This window comes from Pinus tabuliformis, chromosome 6, assembly GCF_031772625.1.
Source record: "Pinus tabuliformis cultivar Carrire ecotype Pingquan chromosome 6, CPIR1, whole genome shotgun sequence".
Classification (NCBI taxonomy): Eukaryota; Viridiplantae; Streptophyta; class Pinopsida; order Pinales; family Pinaceae; genus Pinus; species Pinus tabuliformis.
The window spans coordinates 682,125,020-682,149,509 of record NC_142292.1 but is presented as its reverse complement, the minus strand read 5'-3'; the positions used below and the strand labels follow the sequence as shown (position 1 = coordinate 682,149,509).

The 24,490-nt window shown below is 37.1% G+C and overlaps 1 long non-coding RNA gene across 1 annotated transcript; it reads right to left on the bottom strand.

The window, feature by feature from the left end:
• Positions 1 to 8,128: 8,128 nt before the first annotated feature.
• Positions 8,129 to 20,133, bottom strand: LOC149260489 (uncharacterized). Its single transcript, XR_016248280.1, has 3 exons — positions 19,721 to 20,133; positions 19,329 to 19,390; positions 8,129 to 8,396 (listed from the first exon to the last, which is right to left on the bottom strand). It is a non-coding gene; the product is annotated as an uncharacterized LOC149260489 (long non-coding RNA).
• Positions 20,134 to 24,490: the final 4,357 nt, after the last annotated feature.

Genomic DNA, 24,490 nt, shown 5'->3' with positions numbered 1-24,490 from the left:
TTCGAACATTCAACTTGACAACTAAAAGGGGGAGGGTGAACCCTTCTTCCCTTGTGATCCTCGAGACTACTAGGGAGGACTATATTTACAAGAGAGAAAATGATCAATAGATGATCCATGCCACTAGAATAAGGATAAGAAGAAAGTAAGTAGGTGGATGGGATAAGAGAGGTGACAGGAAAGGCAGGAAATTTAAGAGCCAAGGAGATAACATTTAAAAACAATGAAATCTTCCCACCAAATTCAACCCCAATTCAAATAAGACCAAACTCAAAAAATATAGTGAAAGACAACATCCAAGGAAGAGAGTTGAACGCAAATCAAAAAAGGAAAGATAAAAGAATTGAAGGAAAACCTTGACATAGCTACAGAGACATAAAAGCCAAAACATGTACAATCTTAAAACAAAGACATAGCTACAACCACAAAAGTAAATGCCTATTACAAAATAGAAAGAACCAACTTGAAACCTAATGTTTGTTGGGGGATACTCCATTATCGTGAAACTCAAAGCCAAACAAAAGTTATTGAATACCATTGTAGTCTTAACCACTAAGTCTACGTTTAAAACAGCATGCCATGAGTTTGTTTAAAATATAGTAGGGGACTACAACACTTATAATATGTAAAGATTCACCATTGAAATTGAAACAGAGCTAAGGATTCATGGAGTATCTGTTAGAATTAATGGAGAAAGATACAGTTAGTTGTTTTAAGGATAGAATTAAGACTCTAAGATTAGGTTTCAGATCCTATTATCTAGGGAGTGGTTGAAACCACCCTGTTAGTGTGAAAGCCTATATGTACTAGGTTGCTTTCCTTATTAAATATAGTGTATTGTATGAGTGTTTTTACACTCTCCAGGTATCTCACCTGGAGAGCCATTTAAATAATAAACTGAGTTTTTTATCATGGTATCAGAGCTTCAGGGTTGTCGATCCTGTAAGCTGAGTGGAGAGCGCGACTAAGGCGAAATCGTTGCAAGTATTAGGTGCAAAATCACGCCGATCCCATTGTTACCCTTCCGTGAATTTTAAATTTATTGATCGTTGTAGATAGCTGGTGTACAGTTGTGAAGACGTTCACGAGTCTGTGGTGCTAAGATGTGCCAATCTTGAGTTGAAAGAAAAAATACACTGCATGTTTTGTTTATTTCACTTGGCACTTGCCAAGATCCCCCACTGCTACACTGAGCCTGGACTGCTTAGGCAGAGGCACGGCTTGGACCACCGAGGAGGAAGACTGCGAACCTATTCGATCTAGATCTGCGTGCAAGAGGCCGACATTGCGAGGAGGAGATCGATTTTTTTTTTTTGCCGACTGCATGAGATCAACAGTAGCAGAGAAGAAAGCGATGTTGACTACCGTGTGTGGTGTGGAGTTGCTTAGCAAAAAGAGTGAGGAGGAGTGTCAGCGCCGTGAGCTTGTTTGCAGACCAATTATTTGTTGTTAGGCGACTTTGTTGACAAGGGTTTTTACTCTGTGGAGACTTTCTTGCTGCTTCTTGCGTTGAAGGTTCAATATCCTGATCGAATCACACTTATCTGGGGAAATCATGAGAACCGCCATATTACACAGGTATACAGATTCTATGATGAATGCCTTCAGAAGTATGGAGGTTGCATGATTTAGCTTCCCACAGTTCATGTGCTTAACCCGGTGAAGAGGGCGATAGAAATACCTATGGAAATCTGAACATATATGTAGCTCCTTCGGGTTGTGGTTGGAAGATCCGTGGAACATTGGTGTGGATCTTGAGGCGTTGCTGTAGAGGCAGCATTCTACCTATGGTGTATTGAATTCGTCTGATGTTTGTGCCATTTTTTAATTATCTTTTTTTTGGAAATTTTATTGTTTGAGAATCCTAGAAGTTACAGGTTGTGGAGATCCCAAAATCAACTGGGTAAATTTTCTTGTAAATTATTATATGCCACAGAAAATACATTTTTTTTTTTGATTTGAACCCATCTTCAGAAATATGTGCATCAGAATTAGATATTGAGAAAGTATACAGCTTGTGAGAGGTCGTTTTGTTGCTTGTCACTAGAGCCGAGGGCACTAAGACCTACATGGCACAGAAGCCACAATCTACAAGGTTCTACAGTTGAAGAGCTGCCAATGGGAGAAGTTTCCCGCTTGCATGGTAACTGGGTTGTTGGAGCTCGTTAGAGGACCGTATGGAGTCAAAAAGGAATCTCGAAGCGAGATAAGCTGGACTTTAAAAAATGTCTATATTTTTAGATATTTTTTATTCTAATGATGATGATTTTCTCATGTTGGCATTTGCAATTAGCATGGGTGGTATGTTTGAGTCAAAAGAAATTTCAGAAAAATGTGGTTCTATTGATGACCACGAGAATCAAGAGGCACAATTTGTTGTGCAAGATTCACGAGTTGATCTTCAAGAAGGGTGTGAAGAGAAACATAGTGTTGAAAATCAATTGGATGAGCCACATGAAGCTGATTGCTAAGACGTGGAAGAAGAAGACAAAGATGGAGAGAATTTAAATTTAAATTGTGATCTCATTAATATTTCTATGTGTATAGACGTTACATCAATGAATGATGAAGATATCATAACTGACTTTCAAATGGTTGACACCGGAAGTAGTGAGAGGGAAAATTCTCCTATCCAGCCTGCCATAATTCTGAGAAGGGTGAGAATAAGAATTCAAGCTTTCCATCACTCGAGAAGAAATGAGGTGAAGATACATCACTACCCCATGGCAAGGAAAGTGAAGATGAAGCCTCGACTCAAGATGAACAAGCATGGGCTCTGCTGCAAGAAGACTAAAATGAAAACCTCTGATTGCCAAGTTTTTCACGTTTTTAATTGTAAGCATAGCTGAGACTAGACCAACAGGCATATGTTATTGTTCAATACTCTTTCTCCATTAAGGGGGAGTTTTAGAATTAATGGAGAAAGATACAATTAGTTGTTTTAAGGATAGGATTGAGACTCTAAGATTAGGTCTCAGATCCTACTATCTACGGAGTGGTTGAAACCACCTTGTTAGTGTGAAAGCCTATATGTACTAGGTTGTTCTCCTTATTAGATATAACGTATTGTACGAGTGTTTGTACACTCTCCAAGTATCTCACCTGGACAACCATTTAGATAATAAACTCAGTTTTTTATCAGTATCTAGGTCCCCCAAGTGTCCCATAATAAATACATAACGTGCCAATCCACTAGAATCCATAAGGTCTAGGGTGTTTCAAAATTATCTGTACACAACCCTCGTTAACACTTCACAGTAATGGCACAAGGTTGGATTAAATGCACACTTAATCCACCACCCTATGATAACTAACTCCCTCCAAGGACCATTACATGCATGGTTCTAATTCAACTGTCATCACTAGGTGGGAGGCAATATAGAACACAACCATCCCTCGACATTCCCTCACATAAAAGAACCTCACACAAGTCCAATAATCACCCATTGTAGGAAGTTTAGAAAAAGGACATGCGGTGGGGTTTGATACAATTTATGTGTGCAAATTACAAAACCGTTTAATATGTTTTCTCGAGTAATCACACGTTCGACCACTACCTCAAGGTGCGCTTTGTCTCTAGATTAGTCTCTAGATTAGGCACTCATGGGAATTCAATCTTGCCCAATAGTTAAAAACTATTTAATTTAACCATTGGATCAACCTTCTTTAAAATTTTAAATGGAAAGACACGGAGATAAACTTTGATCCACTTATATATACATAGATCAATCTCTCTATTATAAACATCATAAATAATAAATATCTTCAACACAAACATAAAAATAATGGAAACAAATATAAACCTTTTAAATACTTTAAACATTCCCTACACTATAAATATATTATAAACAATTATTTACAAGCAAAATGGACAAAGAAAAGTTTTTATAATGCAATTTTTAAAAATTTTAAACATGGTATATATTATGAGAAAAAAAAATCACCTTTCCTTAAAATGAAAACAATTTAATCTTAAATATTTTTTATATAAAAATAAATATTTAATTTGAAAAATTATCAAAAACATTCGAAACCTTTTAATATATCAAAAAGTCATTAATTAATAATTAATTAATTAATTATGTTATTCATATATTCTAGATGTGTGAAATTAATAGAATGAACCATATGATGTATCTTCTATAAAAAGCGTTTCATTAACTTTCAATTAAACAGGTTTGAAAAAATAAATTGGATTTTAATAACACAGAAGTAGATATTAGTGTCTTAATCCCTTTAATTTCAGATTAAAAGACTAATCAAAATTAAATGTGGTTAATCACCTTAAAAAAAATACTTAAAATACTTCTACTTCGAAGTGGGTGAGGTTATTTAGCTAAGTCACAACCAAATACATAAATAAATCTGTTTACCCGCAGTTCCAGTATGCTTAAAATGGAGTCAACTAATTTTCCTGTTGGAATCATATTACTGTTTTCTTCATACATTGCTTGATTAGAAGAAAAAAAAAGATTTAGGTGATTAATCTAAACAAGAAAATAAATATTGAATTTTTATTCAGGGAGGCATCTTTCCCATGTTGGAGTGTCTAACTGCTGAAACATTTCCCTCTACCATTTTCTTGAACCTTTTTGGTTTTTGCAGGAAAAGCTTTCTAGACTTTTGCGTGTCAAGATTAGGATGCATTTTGGAAAGAAAGGCCCGATCCCCAAATCGATCTTATATCGATTTGGGGATGCATTTTGGAAAGAAAGGCCCGATCCCCAAATCGATCTTATATCGGTGTATATCTGGTTGTTGAAAATTGTTAGTGAAGAGTGCCGCCATTGAAGCAAATCAAAAGATTTAAGAGTTTTCTGTCTTTTTCAGCTTTTGGGTTGCCTTGGGTAACTTTTCCAGGTTTTGCTGCTATATACTTCTTCCGGAAGAGATTAATTGCTCTCATGGGCTATGAAAAGTAATTCAGGTCTGCTTGTCTCCATATTATTTTACTATAGAGAATTACTAGTTATTAATGATCTGATCAATACAAATTATACTTTTGTGTATTTTTCTGGTGTTCTATACGTAATTAATTGTACACTGATAGTTTTTGTATTTTTTTATTAATATATATTATAAAAATATTTGGATTGTAACTCAAAAAGTTTTTTCTGGTGTTCTATACGTAATTAATTGTACACTGATAGTTTTTGTATTTTTTTATTAATATATATTATAAAAATATTTGGATTGTAACTCAAAAAGTTTTAGGTTTTTCATTTCTAATTATTTCTTTTGTGGTTGATGAGATTTAAAATCTGGGAAACGAAAGAAAAAAATTAAATTGAAAAATATAATCAATATCTTTATGGGAAAATATAATCAAATATCTCTAATATCTACATGCTGCTTAGTGTCACAATTATGAATGTGAAAACTAAACATATATTAAACATTATTAAATATGAGTGCAACTTAATCAATCTCTTTCATTTTATTTTTGTTTATTGAGGTAAAGGAAATAAAGGGAAAAAGTTTCAACGTGGGCATTACTGGTAGTGTTTTTATCAGAGGGAATAACAGGACACAAAGAAGAGGAAGCAGTGATGTAACATTACATATAAATGATGAAAGATTTCTAAAATGCAAGTTCATAAAAAAATGTAGATGCAACTACTCACCTTATTTGACATAAAAAAAATTGCAATTTATAATATATTTGAGAAAAAGTCAATTATCACTCTTAGTTTTCTCTATCTCTTTCATGCACAAATTTATATGAAAAAAAATAATTACATAGTACATTCCACTAAATTCCAAAAATTAAACTAAATCTTCTAGAATAAGATTGCCAGATAAAATATGGAAAAGGTTCAGAACTTGGGATCCCTTTCCCAATCTGTATGAGCCCAGCCCATCTGGTTTCTCATTGTCATAAACAACAAGCTGCCCTTGCAAAGATATATCTGCAAATGCAACACAATTTTGTTACTTTATCTTAATAACATCACCAACATCGAGATTGAGAGCATGCCTCCATGCCCGCCCAAGGTCATTCATGAGATGTTTGTAAAACAATCAGCCAGACAAAAACACAGCCAGACAAAAACAATTCCAATAATATTTGTACCTATTGCAGTGACATTTAAGATTCCCAAGAAGACATTAGGGTTTTACTGTGCATTGAAACCCATTCAATCAATTGTTTTATTTTTATCGCGGCAATATTTATTTAAATCACAGCAATGGTTAACTTAATCAATAAATAGCTTTTTCAGCAATATCTTCTTTGGCAGACACATAATGTGGAAAGAGATAGTCCTCACGCAGTATGTCAAAGCTTACGCATGCTTACATTGACGACCTATTCCTTCTGGAATAGATCTGATACATTTCACAAATTCGAGGAAGTATTCAGGATACTAATGTCATGCAGATAGCTACAATTTTTATAATTTGTACCCTAAATAATGTCATGCAGATAGCTACAATTTTTATAATTTGTACCCTAAATAAGTCTTATATTAACATATCCAATTTGTTCCTCCTTATTTAGATGAACAGGCCATGCAAAGAAGGAACAAGAACTTTCCAATGGAAACAAGAAGGATAATGGTTTTAGTGCTATATATCAGTGCGCAGAAACCATAATTAGAGGAATTAATTGTAGATGTTGAGACTCAGTAGGTTGAAACTCTAGAAGACCAACTTATTCTGTAAAGTCAACATAAAATGAAGATGATGAAAAACATTGTGAATAATGAAGCCTAAAATGACCATGGTGTGCATATAGATGATGAAAAACATTTGTGAATAATATGAAGCCTAAAATGACCATGGTGTGGATATAGAGGAATTTTGTCCCATCCATATAGTCAAGGCTATAGATGAATAACCTTATCCACACTCTCTATGGTTCTTGTATTGAAGCATGTGAAATGAGAGCAAGCAAGATGTCATAGAGTTTCCACAATTTCTGGGACAACGATAGAATCAACACACAATGGATTCAAAACAAGAAGGCTCTGGTGAATCATAGTATTCAAGATAAGCAGCTCGGTGAGACTGAGAAAATATTTTATGCTATGTTCTTTGAGACTGAAATCAAACCTGAATTCTGATATGTGATAAAATTTATTTGTTGAGATTTATGTTTAGGAAATTATGCTGAACTTTCCATTGAGAAGACAGAATAAGCAGAAAAGACAGTAGGTTGAAACTCTAGATGACCAACTTCGTCTGTAAAGTCGAACATAAAATAAAGACAAAGATAAACATTGTGTATAATCTGAAGCTTAAAATGACCATGGTGTGGAAAAAGAGGAATTTTGTCCCATCCGTATAATCAAGGTTATAGATGAATAACCCTGTTCAGACTCTCTATGGTTCTTGTATTGAAGCATGTGAAAGGGGAGCAAAACGGAGATAATACAGTTTCGACAGTTTTTGGGACAATGGAATAATCAGCACACAAATGAATTCAAAAACAAGAAGGCACTGATGAATCAGAGCATTCAAGAAAAGTTAAGCGGTGAGACACTGAGACTGACAAATGATTTTACGTTATGTTCTTTGAGACTGAAAGTAAACATGATTTCTGATATGTGATAAAATTCGATTTGCTAGCAATTATATTGATGACACTTTTATTTGTTGAGAAATGTATTCAGGAAATTATGCTGAAATTTCAATTGAAAGGACAGAGCAAACAGATAAAGTGGATTTATTTTGATCCTACATAGATCGTGTGCGAAGCATGGGTAACCAAGTTATGGCTGAGGTGGATACAAGATCATCACCAAAGAACATGCATCCCCCATCTCGTCCTCCACCAAAAATACAGCGACATCTCTTGATGGGGCATTGCTTTGCCCATTGAGATGGAAGACTAGCCAAACCACTGCCAAGACCCAAAACACCATCCCTGTGTGCAAGGGGGTTTTCTGAAGGATCCCCGCTGGTCATATCCACACCTGTCAGAGAAAACATTTTTGAACATGACTCACACTGCTCACCTCGATTTATTTTTATGCCCATCACGACCAGTAAGGTCTTCTCACCTGAAACACTTTTCCATTTTCTTTTTCTACATCCCGATACCAGGAAGGTATGGGGTTAAAATATATTGGGACATTTTCTGGATAATTAGGAATGCCTATTATCAGGTTCCATAATTTAGTAATTTTCACAGTTATAAAAGTTGTTCGAAAGAAATGAATTCCATCTAACAGAATTTGCTGTCAACCAATTTTTAGTGGTTAGGCCAACCTAAATACTCTAACAAGGACGCCCATAAAAGAGCTATGATCGGCATACTCAACATAATAATCACACTGCTGAGAAGCTCCTTTGTGGTTCTGATTGTGGACATTCCCTGCCTGCACAGCAACACGCGGAAGATCCATGTCTGGCATCAAGGAATCTTTCTTTGGCTTGTACAAGGGATGTGGTCTCTGCATGAAACATATTATAACCCTCTGATATTTTCTCAAACTGCATAATCCAAGATAGAATGAATTCACGGAATAAGTTTCCACTAATAACCAAAATAGCTGAGAATGCAGAGATCCAAATACATCCGTTACAGTAAGTGCCCAATACATATCAAAGTGAAAAAAACAGAAAGACAACTAACAGAATTTAGAAATACAACAAATGCAGCCCATGATGCAGACGATAACAAGTAGAAAACAACTTTCATATATATGAATTGGGTTCTGTCAAGCACCATGAATTCTACCTCAAATTCAATGAATATCTAGAAATCTAGTAAGCTAATTGCCAGATTAAAATGCATGCACAAACAAGAATTGATAAGATGCAAGCAATGTATGGGATACTAACCCAAAATGCAGACTCAACTGTGAGATTCGGCAGGCTAATAACTTGTCTTATTTAAAAATCAGGGTTTCAAAATATTCATTCTAGTAATTTGGCATGTGTGATGGGCCTGCTGCTAACTCAAAACGCAAAATCAAATTTGAGTCTCAGAGAACTCATGAACTGGGAACATAAACTCAAAAATAAGGGAATAAAAATTCGCTAAAATAATCGCCATTGTTTGCAAGTGGGATAAATGTACTATCAACCCAAAATGCAGAGTCAACTCCTAGACGTCGGACGATAATTTGGCTAATTAAAAAAATTAGAGAATAAAACAAAATTCAGCAAAATCCTGGCCATTGTCCGCAGGTCGAGGAGGTCTGCTACATTAACGGTATATTGTATGAATTCATTTGCAATCTACTCAAATTACTTGAATGAAATAAGCAATTCCTAGACTGGCCTAAGATGCATACCTTGGCACAACTTCTGCGTAGGCTAACTTGGCTTATTAAAAAATTAGGCAACATAAAATCGAAACAGAATTTAGCAAAGTACTAGCAATTTTGCGCAAGGGGATTGAAACAGAATTTAGCAAAGTATTAGCAATTTTGTGCAAATGGGAGAGGTCTGTTACCTTAACTATGTATTCTATAAATTCATCTACAATCTACTCAAATTACTTAAATGAAATAAGCAATGCCTAGCCTGGCCTAAACTTCATACCTGGGACTCTCCTCTCCCATCACCTTGCGTGGCCTAAACTGCATGGCTAGCCTTACTTTCAATGGCATCACCATGTTGTGTGTCTATTAGGGTCCTTATTTTCAATGACCTCTCCAGATTGTGTCTATTACTTTCAATGGCCTCACCAAAAGTTGTGTGTCTATTGATTCTTCTGGGCCATAGTTTTTTGATGTAATTGTTGGAAAGTTCCCAACTTCTGGACTAAAATCCAATCCCATTCCATTGATTACCATCACTTATTATTTATAATTATTAATATCCTGTGTATTGGGTTGGGTATGGATTTGTCCTGATTGCTTAAAAAGGACGAAGGTAATGATAGGTATTGAAACGGTATGGATTTGTCCTATTTATTTAAAAAGACAAAGATAAGGTCGAACGTATTAAGTCATAGGATAAGATGGTTAAAAAAAACCATTATTTTTAATTATTTTTAAATTAAAAATTTATTTAATTAATAAAAATTCTATAAATTTGGGAGCGGAGCGATGGCAGGAGCGAGCGCAGCCTTAGGGTTTTGACAGGCTTTGCAGACTCTGCAGGGATAAGATGGTTAAAAAAAACCATTATTTTTAATTATTTTTAAATTAAAAATTTATTTAATTAATAAAAATTCTATAAATTTGGGAGCGGACGATGGCAGGAGCGAGCGCAGCCTTAGGGTTTTGACAGGCTTTGCAGACTCTGCAGGCGGCAGGTCTGCTAAGGACTGCAACCAGGGCAGCCGCAGGGCAGTAGATCGCAAGGGCACGGCGGTATTAGAGGGTACGCTATGATGCCCAGACAGGGGGAGGGCTCTGAGCCTCCCCCTTCACCGAGCGACAACGCACGGCAAGCAGCAGGTAAGACTTTCCAGAATGACGAAGATGAAGGCAACTTGGACAACGACCAGTAGCATCACAAGGAATCTGAGGTAGAAAACAGGAAAACGGTAAGTTCTTCCACTTGCAAACCTGTAGCTGCTAATAGACCAAAGGTTTTCTTTCCAAGTGAGAGAATCAATGCTAGAATACAATATATGCGTGATCATGCATTAATAGGAAAGTTCATAGGGATCTGGCCAACCGAGCGGGCTCTTAGAGCCTGGATTAGTGCGGTTTGGCGTCCAAAAGGAGAAATAACCCTGCATTTGGGAGCAAAAGGCTTTTTTACAGCTGACTTTACTTGCCTGGAAGATCGTACCAGAATCCTTGAAGGTGGCCCTTACTTTTTTAATTCAGCAGGTCTATTTCTTACAGGATGGGTAGAAAGATTCAACCCAGATAAAATAGATCTCAGTTATTCGCCAGTGTGGATAAGGCTTTACTCCTTGCCTTTGGAATACTGGGAGGAAAACTCTCTAAAGGAGATAGGTAACTCAATAGGGGAATTTGTAAGAATAGCAGAGGAAACAAGACTCTGTCTACACACCTCATACGCTCGGATTTGTGTCTACATGGATCTAAAGCAACCCTTGCCAGACACGGTAAGTTTTTTTCATGAAGATACCGAATGGATTCAAGTCATAGATTATGAGCAGGTGCCATTCAGATGCAGGAAATGTCATGACATTGGACATTTATACAGAGATTGCCCTCTAAATAAGATATCCAACACTCCGTCTACGGATGGATTCACCAAAGTGGTCAACAGGAGACAAGGTAATAAAAGAAATCCCAGCAACCCCAAGGCAAATACGAACAACAAGGTAAATACAAGCAACAGATATGCCCCACTAAATAACACTAACCAGGAGTACTCTGACAAAAACCAGAACAGCGAAGATGTTTTTCCACAGCAGCAGCAAGGAGAGACATCAAAACAGGGGGGACACAAGGGAACACATTTTAATAACAGGACAGATCCAAGCAATACAATGTCAAAACAAGGAGAAAAAATGGAAATGGAATTCCCTACACAAACCGGAAAGGCCCCCAGTGCTACAGATGACATGCCTCAGCAGCCCCAAATCATGGAGGAAGATTCCGTCCCCCTAGACATAGGGGAACTGGATATACCAGGGTTGGAAGAGGCTTGCTGCACGAAGGAGTTTGAAAAAATACCCGAATAGCAGCTGGACAACTTAGCAGAGGTATTAGGCAGAGCTCAGAAAAAATACTCTCTGGGAGTCCAGATTGGCAGTCAATGGGATGGAAAATTTATCACTAAGGATAACAAGAAAAGAGGAAGGAAAACAACCCTGGAGAGAACTATCAAAATTGGGGAAATACTGGTTGAGTCAGGGCAATATGCCAAGCTATCCAAGTACTACAATACAACCCCCCACCCTTCTCAATGAAGCTCATCTCGTGGAATATCAGAGGGTTAAATGGCCCTAGAAAAAGAAAAATTCTCAAAAATATGTTAAATCAGGAAAAACCAAGTATCCTCTTCCTACAGGAAACAAAGTGCAGCTCCACAGTATTAGAAAAAATAGCTACAGCGGCATGGCCAGGAGGTCTAGCCACTGCAGTCGACGCTCAGGGTGCCTCGGGTGGCCTAGCCATTCTCTGGGACGGCAGGGTCATCAATCTCAGCAACATTCTAGCTAACAAGAACTTCATTCAGGCCAATTTCCATCTCACAGGCACAAATTCGCATGGAGTGATAACCAATGTGTATTTCCCTCAGGACAGAGTTCAAAAACGCTCTCTACTCAACTCTCTTTCAGACCTCAACAGAAACAGAGCTCTTCCCTTGTGGATATCCGGAGGAGATTTTAACATGATCGCAAGCATGGACGAGAAAAGGGGAGGGAGACTCAACACAAGCAGTGAGGACGGCCTTCTAAAAGACTTTATCAACAGCAATTGGCTGATGGATATTCCTACCAGAAATGGCATAACGACTTGGTCAAACAAGAGATCCGGCGCGCAACATATCGCCTCCCGCCTGGATCGTTTCCTCATCTCTGACAATGCTACAAGTGTTGGAGGGGAATTCACTGCCTCTATCATCCCTTGTTCAGGGTCCGATCACTGGCCCATAGAGCTACAATGGAATCGGCCAGGTAAAAATCTAAAACGCCCATTCCGCTTTGAGGAATTTTGGTTAGCTCATCCAGAATTTGACCAATTCATCAGAACTACCTGGGCTTCTTATCACACTTCGGAGGGCTCAAGAATGGCCAGTATTCAACAGAAACTCAAAAACATCAAACAGGCCATCAAACAATGGAACCACAAGGTTTTCGGCAACATCTTTGATGACCAAGCCCGTCTCAACGCAGAAATGAAAAAGGTACAGCAAGCCCTCATCAATGGAGAGCAAACAGAGGACCTGTCCAAGAAAGAACAAGAAATCGAATTCAAATTATTAGAAATAGCCAGGCAGGAGGAGATTTTATGGCAGCAGAAGTCCAGAATCCGTTGGCTAAAAAGTGGGGAGAGGAATACGAAATTTTTTCATAAATCTACTGTCCAAAGAAGAATGTCAAACCAAATTACTCATATTTATAATAAGCAGGGCGAAAAGATAGAAACTCATGAAGGCATAGAAAAGGAATTTACAAGCTACTTTAAAAACGCCCTCCAGGAGCCTGACGTTGACAGAATGGACGCAATTCAACAAATTGTCCAAAATATCCCCAAGGTCATAACGGAAGAGCACAACAGTCTTCTACTTAAACCTATAAGTCTTCAGGAAGTGGAAGAAGCCGTGCAGCAAATGAAGGTAGGGAAAGCGCCAGGGCCGGATGGGTTTACTGCAAACTTCTTCCACAAATTCTGGGACTTGATCAAAAACGAAGTCTGGCAGGTAGTAGAGGAGTCCAGAGAGCTCAGATGGATGTATCCGGCTTTAAATGCTACTTTTATCGCCCTTGTGCCTAAAGGAGAGGACACCAGCACTCCGGACAAATACAGACCTATCGCCCTTTGCAACATGATATACAAGATAGTCTCCAAAGTCATAGCTACCAGGCTCAAGAAGGTCCTCCCTCTCATCATCTCGCCTGAACAATCAGGTTATGTAGAAGGACGTCAAATCACGGATGGAATCATTCTTACGCATGAAATAATTCACTCCCTAAAGCTGACTAAAAAGCCAGGTATGCTTCTCAAACTAGACCTTTCAAAAGCGTTTGACAGTCTTAGCTGGGTCTATATCCAAAAAGTGCTAACCGCCTTTGGCTTTGCTCCTGCTTGGGTAAGATGGATTTCAAGTCTTATTTCATCAACTTTTTTCTCTGTGCTAATCAATGGCTCCCCCTCAACTACTTTCAAACCTTCAAGAGGCATAAGGCAGGGAGATCCTTTATCTCCCTTTCTTTTCATTATTATGGCGGAAGGTCTGGGTAGAAGTCTCTCTACTGCTAAGCTAAGTGGTAAACTAAAAGGGCTCTCCTTCCATAATTCCCCAACCCACACCCACCAGCAATTCGTAGACGACAGTATGTTATTTAACCACCCTTCTGTCCAAGAAGCTCGCATTGTCAAGTCTATTCTCAACACCTTCTCTGAAGCATATGGTGCTCTTCTAAACCGAGTCAAATCTCAGATTTTCTTCTTCAATACCCCTGTCACCACTCAAAGAGCGGTTGGGCGCATTCTTGGTTTCTCTTCAGCTTCCTTGCCCTCTAAATACTTAGGAGCCCCTCTCATGAGCTCAGCTCTCAAGCACTCATCATGGAAAATGCTCTTGGAAAAATTAGAAGCCCGTCTTCTCCTCTGGACTCATCGTTCGCTAAATATGGCAAGTAGAATAGTTCTAATCAAAGCTGTCCTTAATTCTATGCCGCTTTACCTTTTTTCCATTCTTGCTGCTCCCAAATGGGTCCTCAAAGAAATCAAGAACCTCCAAAGGAGATTTCTATGGGGAGGCTCTGGACAAAATAGAAAATGGGCGCTAATAAAATGGGAGAAAGTTTGCCTGCCCAAATACACAGGTGGAATCGGACTCAGAGATCCAGAACACAATAATAAAGCAATGGGAGCTAAAATCTGGTGGCGATGGCTAGCCTTTCCCAGCACCCCTTGGGCTTCCCTCTGGACAGCCAAATATGCTAGCAATCTACCAGTGGAAGAGAGACTTCGAATGACGGAAACTAGTGCTGGTTCAGCAATTTGGAATGCTGCCATTCTACACAGATCTCTAATTCAAGATCACTGCTTCTGGGAGATAAAGAACGGAAGATCGGCACGTTTCTGGAGTGACTCCTGGCAGCAAATGCCAAAAATGACAGACACACTTCAGGACTTCCTCAACGAGGAAAGGGGAATAAGACAGCACGCAAAGGTAAAAGACTTCTGGACAGAGGATACTGGACAGCAACATCGTAAATGGAAAGAAGCCAATCAAATACTCACCCACAGTTCGGAGCCGGCACTACAGCACCTAGAAAATGAATTACAAAAAAGGCCAATAAAAATTTCAGAGGAAGAAGATATATTACGATGGGGCTACGGAGAAAAAGGCACGTTTTCCACCAAAGAAGCATATCATATCATCATCCAAAATCAGATTACTAAAAGCGGCCTCTGGGACAAAGTCTGGTATAAATCAAACTGGCCAAAGGTATCAACTTTCATTTGGCTACTCTGTCACAATAGAATCCTAACATGGGATAACCTGAGAAAAAGAAGCTTCGCAGGTCCATCCATATGTCATATGTGTAGACAGGAGGAAGAAACAGCTCTCCATCTCATGCAGAACTGTTCAGTAAGCAAAATCCTGTGGGAAAAGATAGCATTCCGCTGCCAAAATGAGCGCAGAGCACAGCATGATCTCAAAGAAACCATCAACAAAGGAGGCCATACTCCTTACCAAAGCTCTCTGCTCTCAGCTTTATGGCAACTCATCCCAGGGCTTTTGATGTGGAATATCTGGAAAGAACGTAATAGGAGGATCTTTAAAGACAAATCAATGCCGCCAGATAAATTGTGGAATAACTTTCATCAAAATTTAATGGAAACTCTCTCTCTCAAGAATTGGTATCCCGATGATTTTCCCTCCCTACCATCTGAAAAAGCGGTCTGGGACAACTGGCAAATGAGGATAAACTCCCCTTCAAACATCAACGGCAGAACTATTAGCCCCAACCAGGAATCAAGAGCATGGAACCCTCCTACTTCCAGCATGATCAAACTAAACTTCGATGGTGCTTCTAAGGGAAACCCAGGTCAAGCTGGCTATGGAGGTGCGTTCAGAGATCACACAGGTACTCCCATCATTATCTTTCTGGGATCAATAGGATGGGACACAAACAATTCTGCGGAACTGGAAGGGCTTTGGAGAGGCATTATTCTTGCTCACAGGAAAAAACTCTTCCCTCTCATCATTGAAGGAGACTCGCAGATCCTGATAAGAATAGCTACAAAACTTCAAAATGGATAGCCAGTCCACAAAGTAAGTCGCAGCTGGAGGATGGCTCACAGATTAGAGTCTCTGAATTACTGGCTCTCTCAGAACTAGGCCATCATGTTTAAGCACACTAGAAGAGAAGGAAATAGGCTGGCGGACCTACTGGCCAAATTTGGAGTGGAGGCAAAAAACAATCACTTCGAAGGACCAATAGATTGCTTACCTTCCAGAGAACAACAGATTCAATTGAAAGAGATAATTTCTAAGGACATAGATCAAATGGAAAGAATACACCCGGATGCGGGTGATTATACGTGCCATAAAGGCTCCCCGCATCTCAACACTTATTGACAGGGCCGAGAAGATCTCCAGGCACTCGACAGCGATGGAGTTTGATTCTCATTTAATGTTGAAGGTAGGCAGAGGTAAGGTGCGACAGAGCGTTGCAGGATGGGCATTGAAGCCGAATGTGTTTGCTCCTGTCTCGAGAAATTGGGGAGTTATGGTGGGAGGTATGCCGTATTTGCGTGTTGAAGGGGCCGGTTTATTTAACCAAACTGCCCCCCCCTGCAAACCCCAGAGAATATTTGTCTGTAGGCGCGGAGAGCAGAACACTCTGCTGCCAATGTTCATTGGTGAAGTGGAGCATAAGCTGCAGGTGCTTCAGCTGGATACGATCATGCGGAGGAGGGGTGTGCCGTGCCGAGGCGGACGGTCTGGTGTGCCAGTCGTAAGGGATGAGGAGGAGCCGCATCCCATAGCTCCCATGGCGGCCCGTTACCCCTCGTCTACCAGTTCGGATGAAGAGTTTCTATTTGGGCAGAATTCCTATCAGTCTTTTCGCCTTCGAATTCTTGGAAGGGACCTGCAAACAGATGTTATTGTTAATCTCTCAGTGTATCTCACTGAGGCGGCCCCGATCAGGCCTTCTTGGTCTTCCCCTGCTTCTGCTTCCGCTGGCCTTCAGGGAAGCGAAATCTTATTGGGAGACATGAATGGTACAGTCCACCGCATGGCTTGTCCGTTGGCTGTTGATGTTCCAGCAGACCTGCCTCAACCGGCTCCTGATCTGGAAGACAATCTCCGGGATGTCTCTGTTCAAGAAATTCTGCCTCTGCGGGACCGTGATCAGTACAGATGCGACGGCCAGGACTCGGTCCACCCGGACTCGGACGACCAGCAGCAGGACGCGGAGGATTCGGTCATCTGGCTTGACCAACCTAGCAATGTGGAGAGGAAGCCTCCTGGATAGCCCAGTCACCCTATCTGATTTGGTTCAAAGGTGTTTCCTGAGGTCTTTGCTTTCCTGTTCATGTCTAAAGGCCATGTCTTTGTTCACCTTGTTCAGTTTTTTGTTATCATCTCTATAAGGGTAATCTGTCACAAGTCAGGGTCAGGAAACTTCACTTGTCTTTTTTTGGCAATCTGGAACAATATGGGGTCCTAGAAGCCCATCTGGACATTTTGGTTATGTCGGCTCTGTGGTCTGAAAGTCCGTCTTCATCGTTGTCAGGTGTTTTTGTTAGAGGGTGGCTTTGTCCTCCTCGGCTGATGTAAACTATGTACATATTTTTCCTTTCTTAATATATAGAAGTAGCCTTTACCCAGAAAAAAAAAAAAAAAATTCTATAAATTTTTAGTAATTCACACAATTACTTTAACAAGCAACCAAGAAACTTATTAAAAGTCAAATTTGAAAGATACACATTACTACAGGGCAGGAATCAATTTGCATCTATTACGCATTAAACTCTTATTTTGCGAGATATAGTATATCATTTACGCATTAAACTCTTATGGAGATATTAATTTGTATCTTTCTTGGGACATATAATATTATGCAATTATGGGAACATACACAATTAAAACAGCAGGAAGTAAGTAAATTAGAATCTTCTCTGACTAATTAGTTTCGTATCACCAGATTCAATTTAAAAATTTAATATCTGAATTCATAAAACAGGGTGGCAGTCAAACTAATGATGGCGGGGTTAAACCTGCGGAGGAAACCACAACTGTACTAAATTATAAACATGCTGATTAGATTCATCTTAGGAAGATTACCAATGGTAGACAAAAAATTAATTTAACACGCAGGATGCACGAGCTTAACGAAAAAATAGTGTCGATTTAGATGAAAAAAAAATTAATATGCAGGAGGTTTAACGAAAAAATAAATCTAATATAAACAATATTTAAATTGTTTTACGAAGAAGTAAATTAAAACAATCTGTGTACCTATTAACATAACCACGGTAAAAATGGGTTAATAAAAACTAAATTGTACCTACAGTTGTAACTTGGGGTAGTGTTTGACCAGTGGTACATTAGCCTGAATAGAAGAGAGTTCACGTCTATGACGGTATGAGAAAAGGTAAGAGGCCCAGACCTTTTAATGATTTATCAGTAAAGGAGAAAGAGCAGGGATTGGATAGCAATGAGGGTAATCTAATGTAATTCTAAGAGCAGGTGGCAGTGTGCAGAGCGGGACTACTCATTTCTGTTGGTCACAGATTCGACTCCAAACCCACTGGTTCGGTTCTCGGAATTGTTTGTCTGTTCGGTTGTGGGAATGGGGGTACTCTAAACGCATCGAGATAGTGGTCACTTGCATCTTCAAGAATCGCACGAACTAGGCACAAGATGAAGAAAGAAGATTCAGATCATCACCCAATTGAAAATTCAACAAGATTTTATAAGAAGACAGAGATATCAAAAGGCAGATCCCAGAGAATGAGATTGATCACCCAACAGGAAATTCAACAAGATTTTATAAAAATACAGAGACCCCATAAACCAAGAATATGGAAAATGATACGCAAATCCAAGTCAGTGTAAAAGGGCATGGCAATGTGCCCTGTAATGCTTGCAGGTAGAGTAAACGCTGCTCAAAACCCAGCAGCAGAGGTGGGCGGGGGGCGAGGATAATAGATCCGCTGACCTGAAGATTTCCAAAAATGGTTCCCAGCTTGATCTCAAGCTTCTCAACAACGGTTCCCATCTTTCCAATATGCATCAAGAAAAAGCCTGAATCTAAGGAAATTAATGAAGATGGTAGTCTTTATGATGACGAAGCTGAAAAGACCATATTACAAATGCAGCCACCTGCAATAAATTTTTTAATTCCTATTAGGTAGAGCAAGACAGAGTAGAGTAGAGCAGAACACGCAGTTAAACTTACAGAGGAAGCAAATTAATGAACCGGAGGGATTAACGGATAAACACAGGGTAAACAGGCTTCTTAAATTAATTAAGAAATACTCGAACTAAATTAGGGTTAATCTAATGGAAGAAAAACAGTCATTCCCAAGGAAGCTCACATAGTTCAGTTAAACGTAAAACTTGATTTAATGATGATGCAATATGGTTTATAGAAAATCAAATATGTTAAACACCCAAAATTTGGGTTAACGAGAAGCTATATTTAGTAAACCTAGTTAAATCATTGAGAGCAAAAGAGTTAGAGCCATCTCTGCATACCCGAAGTTATACATTCGGAATAGGGTTTGAACAGAGATGGAGCCATTTCTACATACCTGGAATTGTACATTGAAGCAGGGTTTGAACAATAGCAACAGAAAAGTTCAGATGGCGAATGCTATAATAACAACAAAGAAAACAGAGTTCAAATGGCGATTTCTATTTTTATCACACGAAACGAAATTTCAGTAGAAAAGGAAAGAAGGTCCATAATAAAGAATTTGCTTCTCATAGCGGAGATGACATGAAATAATAGCAACAAATAAAACATAGTTCAAATGTGGTGGTTGCTATCTTCGTCACAAGGAAATTTCAATGCAAGCGACAACAAATAAAACCGAGTTCAAATGTGGCGGTTGCAATATCACAAGGAAATTTCAATGTCAATGGAAAGAAAGTAGATAATAAAGAAATTGCTTCTCATACCAGAGCTCAGATGAAATATTACCTTAATGTCAGAAACCTTAAGTAACTGCAAGGGATGAACCAAATCCAATTGCCCTACCCTTGAAGTTGTTTTCTCCGATAAATGTTACAAAAAGAGTTTGCTGTTCCTCCTCTCTCGCATAAACCCACATAAGTCAAACACACTTGACAAATTCAAACACCATACAACACCGAGAGTCAAACACACAGACAAACTCAAACACCATACCACACAGAGACAACCAATCAAACTAATCCAAACACCATACCGCAGAGAGACAGCCAGCCTCTCGCAGACATAATAGGCCATGGATAGAGGAAGCACACCATACCGCACAGAGGCAGGCAACCACGCAGACATAATAGATCATGGATAGAGGAAGCACACCATACCACACCGAGACATCCTAGCCGTGGATAAAGGAGGGAGGAGGAGAAATAAGTATGAAATTCTGTGAGATTGAATCTATATATATATATAGACTTTCTTTTAACGGATAGTTTACCAACTATTTATCTTATTTTATGTAAAATGAGTCCGCTCACCATGTCCAAAAAGCACACCCACGTTTTATTCTTTCTTTTTCTATCATTAATTTCTATTTAGATTTATGCTTTTTGTCTTTTTCCTATTGCCTTTTTCAGTGTATATTTGTGCTTTTTTCCTTTTTATCTTGTGCTTTTTTCCTTTTTATCTTTTTCCTATTCCTTTTTCAGTTTATATTTGTGCTTTTTCCTTTTTTAAAATTGACGTATAAATTTTTTGTTTTTGTTTACTAGCAACCTGCATTGCTAATTAGCTAACTTTTATAAATTTGCAGAGTAGGTTTTAATAATTGCAATTAACCTTTAATAATTACAAGAAGTTAATAAAATGGATTATTGGAAGTTATTAGAATGAAATGGATTAGTTGGTCAGTTTTACTTATAAGTATATATATAGTTAAATTTATGGAAGAAATAGTTTTTTATTATTATTTTTTGGTTAATTTTAGTTAAAATCTGATATAAATTTTTAAAAACTTGATTTTAAATTGTTTAATCTGCATAAATCCAGTGCTCCAGGGTTTTTTAGAGTGTTAATCCATTTATACATTCAAAAATATATTTTAAATAACAAAAAATCTTGAAATTGTATTGCACAATTTTGGTGAATTCCGTTGAAAAATGCTATTTTGTCTATAAGTTAGACTATATATGTAAAGATTATTTCGTGTATATATATATATATATATATATATATATATATATATATTTATTTATTTATTTATTTAAAAGATTTGTTAATTAGTCATGTAGCAAAGATTTTTAATAGAGAACAATTCTTGAGCAATGAATGGATTAGTTACATTTATACTACTAATGTCGGTTATTTTTTCTTTTTCTTTTCTTTTTTAATGTGATGATGTGTTTTGTTTATTTGATGTCTTTTTTTTCCTAAATGATGACTTTGTTATGTGATTTTCAATCGTCTAAATAGGTTAGGATTTTGGCCTGAAAATAATGGAAATTCTAGGAAGATTTTGAAGGCAACGCATATGATTTCATGGTTTACGAGAACAATCTTCTATGCCTTTTATTTGATGTCTTCCTCTTCTAGAAGGTAACATTGTTATGTGAATGGTGTACCAGAACTTTTAGATATGTAATTATGTGTTTCATAATGGTGCATTTTAGATATGTAATTCTATGTTCAATAATCGTGCATTTTACACTAAATTATGTAATTCTTTTTTTCTCTCAAGTTAAAGTTGACCCATAATTTTTTTATATATGGTTAATTAGGGAAATGTCTGCATTGGTATGACATTCTTGGTGTTGCAATATTCTTTTTTGTTATATTTATGAAGCCTTAGGCTATATCAACCATGTTAATATTTTTACAACTACGTTAATATTTTTGATGTGGTTGTACTAGTATTATGTTCCATGATATGTGTTGGTTGCATATAAACATGAAATATTGTCAAGAGACCATGGCCTAGCACTAATAAAACTTATTCTTGCTCCCCATGTGTTTCACAAATACATTAAAAAAAACTTAAATTGTCATACATACATCATCACCATATCTATGTCATTGAAAAGTTCACATAAGTGCATTCCTATAATTCTATTATCCAAAAAGTAAGAGAAAAATTCTAAAGCATTATAAAAATGGGTAAGGATGATTTTGTAGAGATACTTCCTTTGATATTCTTTAGCTTCATAAATCAAACGTTGGATGTGATCCCTTATTCGGATAAAAGAATTGCCACTGAGTTTAGCTCATGACATATGTGTTCAAAAATTAGTTACAAAAGAGAGCCTACATCTCCAACTTTTAACTTGATCTATTTGTGCTTTCAATTTCAAGTCTTCCTATACCAATGTATATATTTTCTATCAAATATGAATATTATTGATTAAGTATGCACATTTAGAATGTGAATATTAATTGCGACATAAAATTTTTAAATTTGATATAAATGGTTGCTTCTTTTATGTTAGATATCAATTTCTTTGTAGTTATCTTTCTTTATTCACAAACATCCCATTGTGATTAGGTTTATATTTAGATTAAGTACTTTATGTAATTGAATATACTTAATTTTAGGTTGTTTCAAAGCCTATATTGACATTGTTCAAGAAAATGTTGTAGTACAAGTTCTCTAAAAAGCATTCCTTTATCTACAAAATCATTTCCTTAAAATGTTTTTAGAGAATCAATATTTTATTCAAGTGCCAAAATCGATTTAGATTTTTCACTTTATTTTCAATTAATAAATTTCTCTTATATTTTGGGTTCTTGTTACTTGTTGCGCATAGATTATGCAAATATCACTACATCTTGAATTTTATATTAAGTTTTGGTTTAACCCAACTATGTTAGTATAAATTTTCTTTCTTATGCCTTATTGTCCCTTTCCCATTATAATAATCCTAATTTAGTCTATATGTTTATTAACTAATTTAATTATCATGATTTCCTTGTATTTATTAGTTAATCCCTATGGTTCATTAGTTTGTTCTCATAAATACTAGCATCTCCATTATTTTTCTTAATCAGGCTTCTTATAATACATTTCCAAATTCAGGAACCATTTTTTGGAAGCTTGAGATCACCTAATCTAGGATCCTCATCACTCACTTGGAATGGTATGTTTTGAGGAGTGATTACTCCACTTGCAAGCATTAAAAGGAAAAATGGTATGCCTTCTTATTTAAGCTGGATTGCATACCACCTTTGGACCCTCTTTTTGGTCTCTCGAATAGATTTAACTTCATCCACTTATCAAACCTACTTAAATCTCTTTTTGGTCTCTCAAATAGCTTTACCTTCCTCCACTTATCAAACCTGTTTGATTTTCTACTTGGGTGATCAATATCAATCTCAAAATCACTCACACTTCTTTCTTGTTATTTGTCTTGGGTTTCATGTCTTGTGATTTTTCAATAAAAATATCTTACAATGAAGTGGTCCACTACTTGCAAGTTTCACGCACACACACACACACACATATCATGCCTAGTTCTTTTTTTATTAGTAAATTAGCAATAGTAATTTCAAGGAAAAGCTAATGTATTTCATGTACAATTTAGATTTTTTTTTAATATAAGTGGAAAATATCTATATTGACAATTAATCACTTTAAACTTTGAAAAATAAAAAAGAATGTTAGTAAAGTAAATTTAATTAAATGAAAACATATTTGCAAAATGTTACTTTTTGAGTATATATAAACTTGTTAGTCTATTATATGTTGAACATTTTATTTTGAAATTTGCAAGTGGAAAAAAGTTTTATTAGAATTTCTTGATAACATTGAATCGTGTACTAAAAAGATAAATTCTATTATAGATTTTGGATCAACTTAAACTAGAACGCTCCAATTTTTTGCAACATGATTGACTCTATACTTGCACTTACAAAATTGGAAAATGTATTTCACTACCTAGAACTTTCAAATTGTCTAAACAAAAATTGTGTTTGATTTTAGCATTGTGAGAGGTCTTGAATACTACATTAAAGTGATATATGGAGTTCTTTTCATGGTCTTAACATAGTTATATTTACATGTACTTTAATTTAATTGAATTTAGAAACCCTAGTAAAAGTATGGAGAGGAAGAAAGCCAAGCCATCCTTGCATACATAGACTTGTAGATTGGAGAAGGGTTTGAACTATAGTTAGAATAGAGCTCGAGTGACAGTTTCTAGCATCCATAATAGAACAATGATAAATATTTTTCATAATACAAGATAAAGAGTGACGCAGGGTTTCCCCTGCGCATACCCACAGTGTGCACATTCGTGCATAATCCATTACCCAGGAATTTATATGACCCATCAGGTCAAAGCTTCAAACATAAAGATGGTTAAGGCCCCTTTTTACAGTTCCATTGTTTCGAAACTCAATCACCCCACTTTAAACCCTTTGTCAGGACATTATAACCCTTCATAACATTCGTTCAACCCTTTTATTACAGTCCTCTTCAATTATTCCTATCGGGACTATTAAAACCTTTATAATCCTTAGTTAAGACTCTAAACCTACGTATATAACAATTCCCTTGCTATACCTTGGTTATCGATGTTTTCAACGCATACATCTCTAGTCGGCGCATGTTTTCTTATAAATCATTTACAAAGGAAAATGCCCATATAACATACCTTTCTGGCCTTCCGTACAACCTTGTCACAGTTCCCGAGGTTAGACCTCATCGCAGTCAGCTATCGGCTTGTCCACAATTCTTCATTGCCCCTTTCTCTTCTGATGTGCGACTTTCCCCTTAAAACCTGGGAAATACAC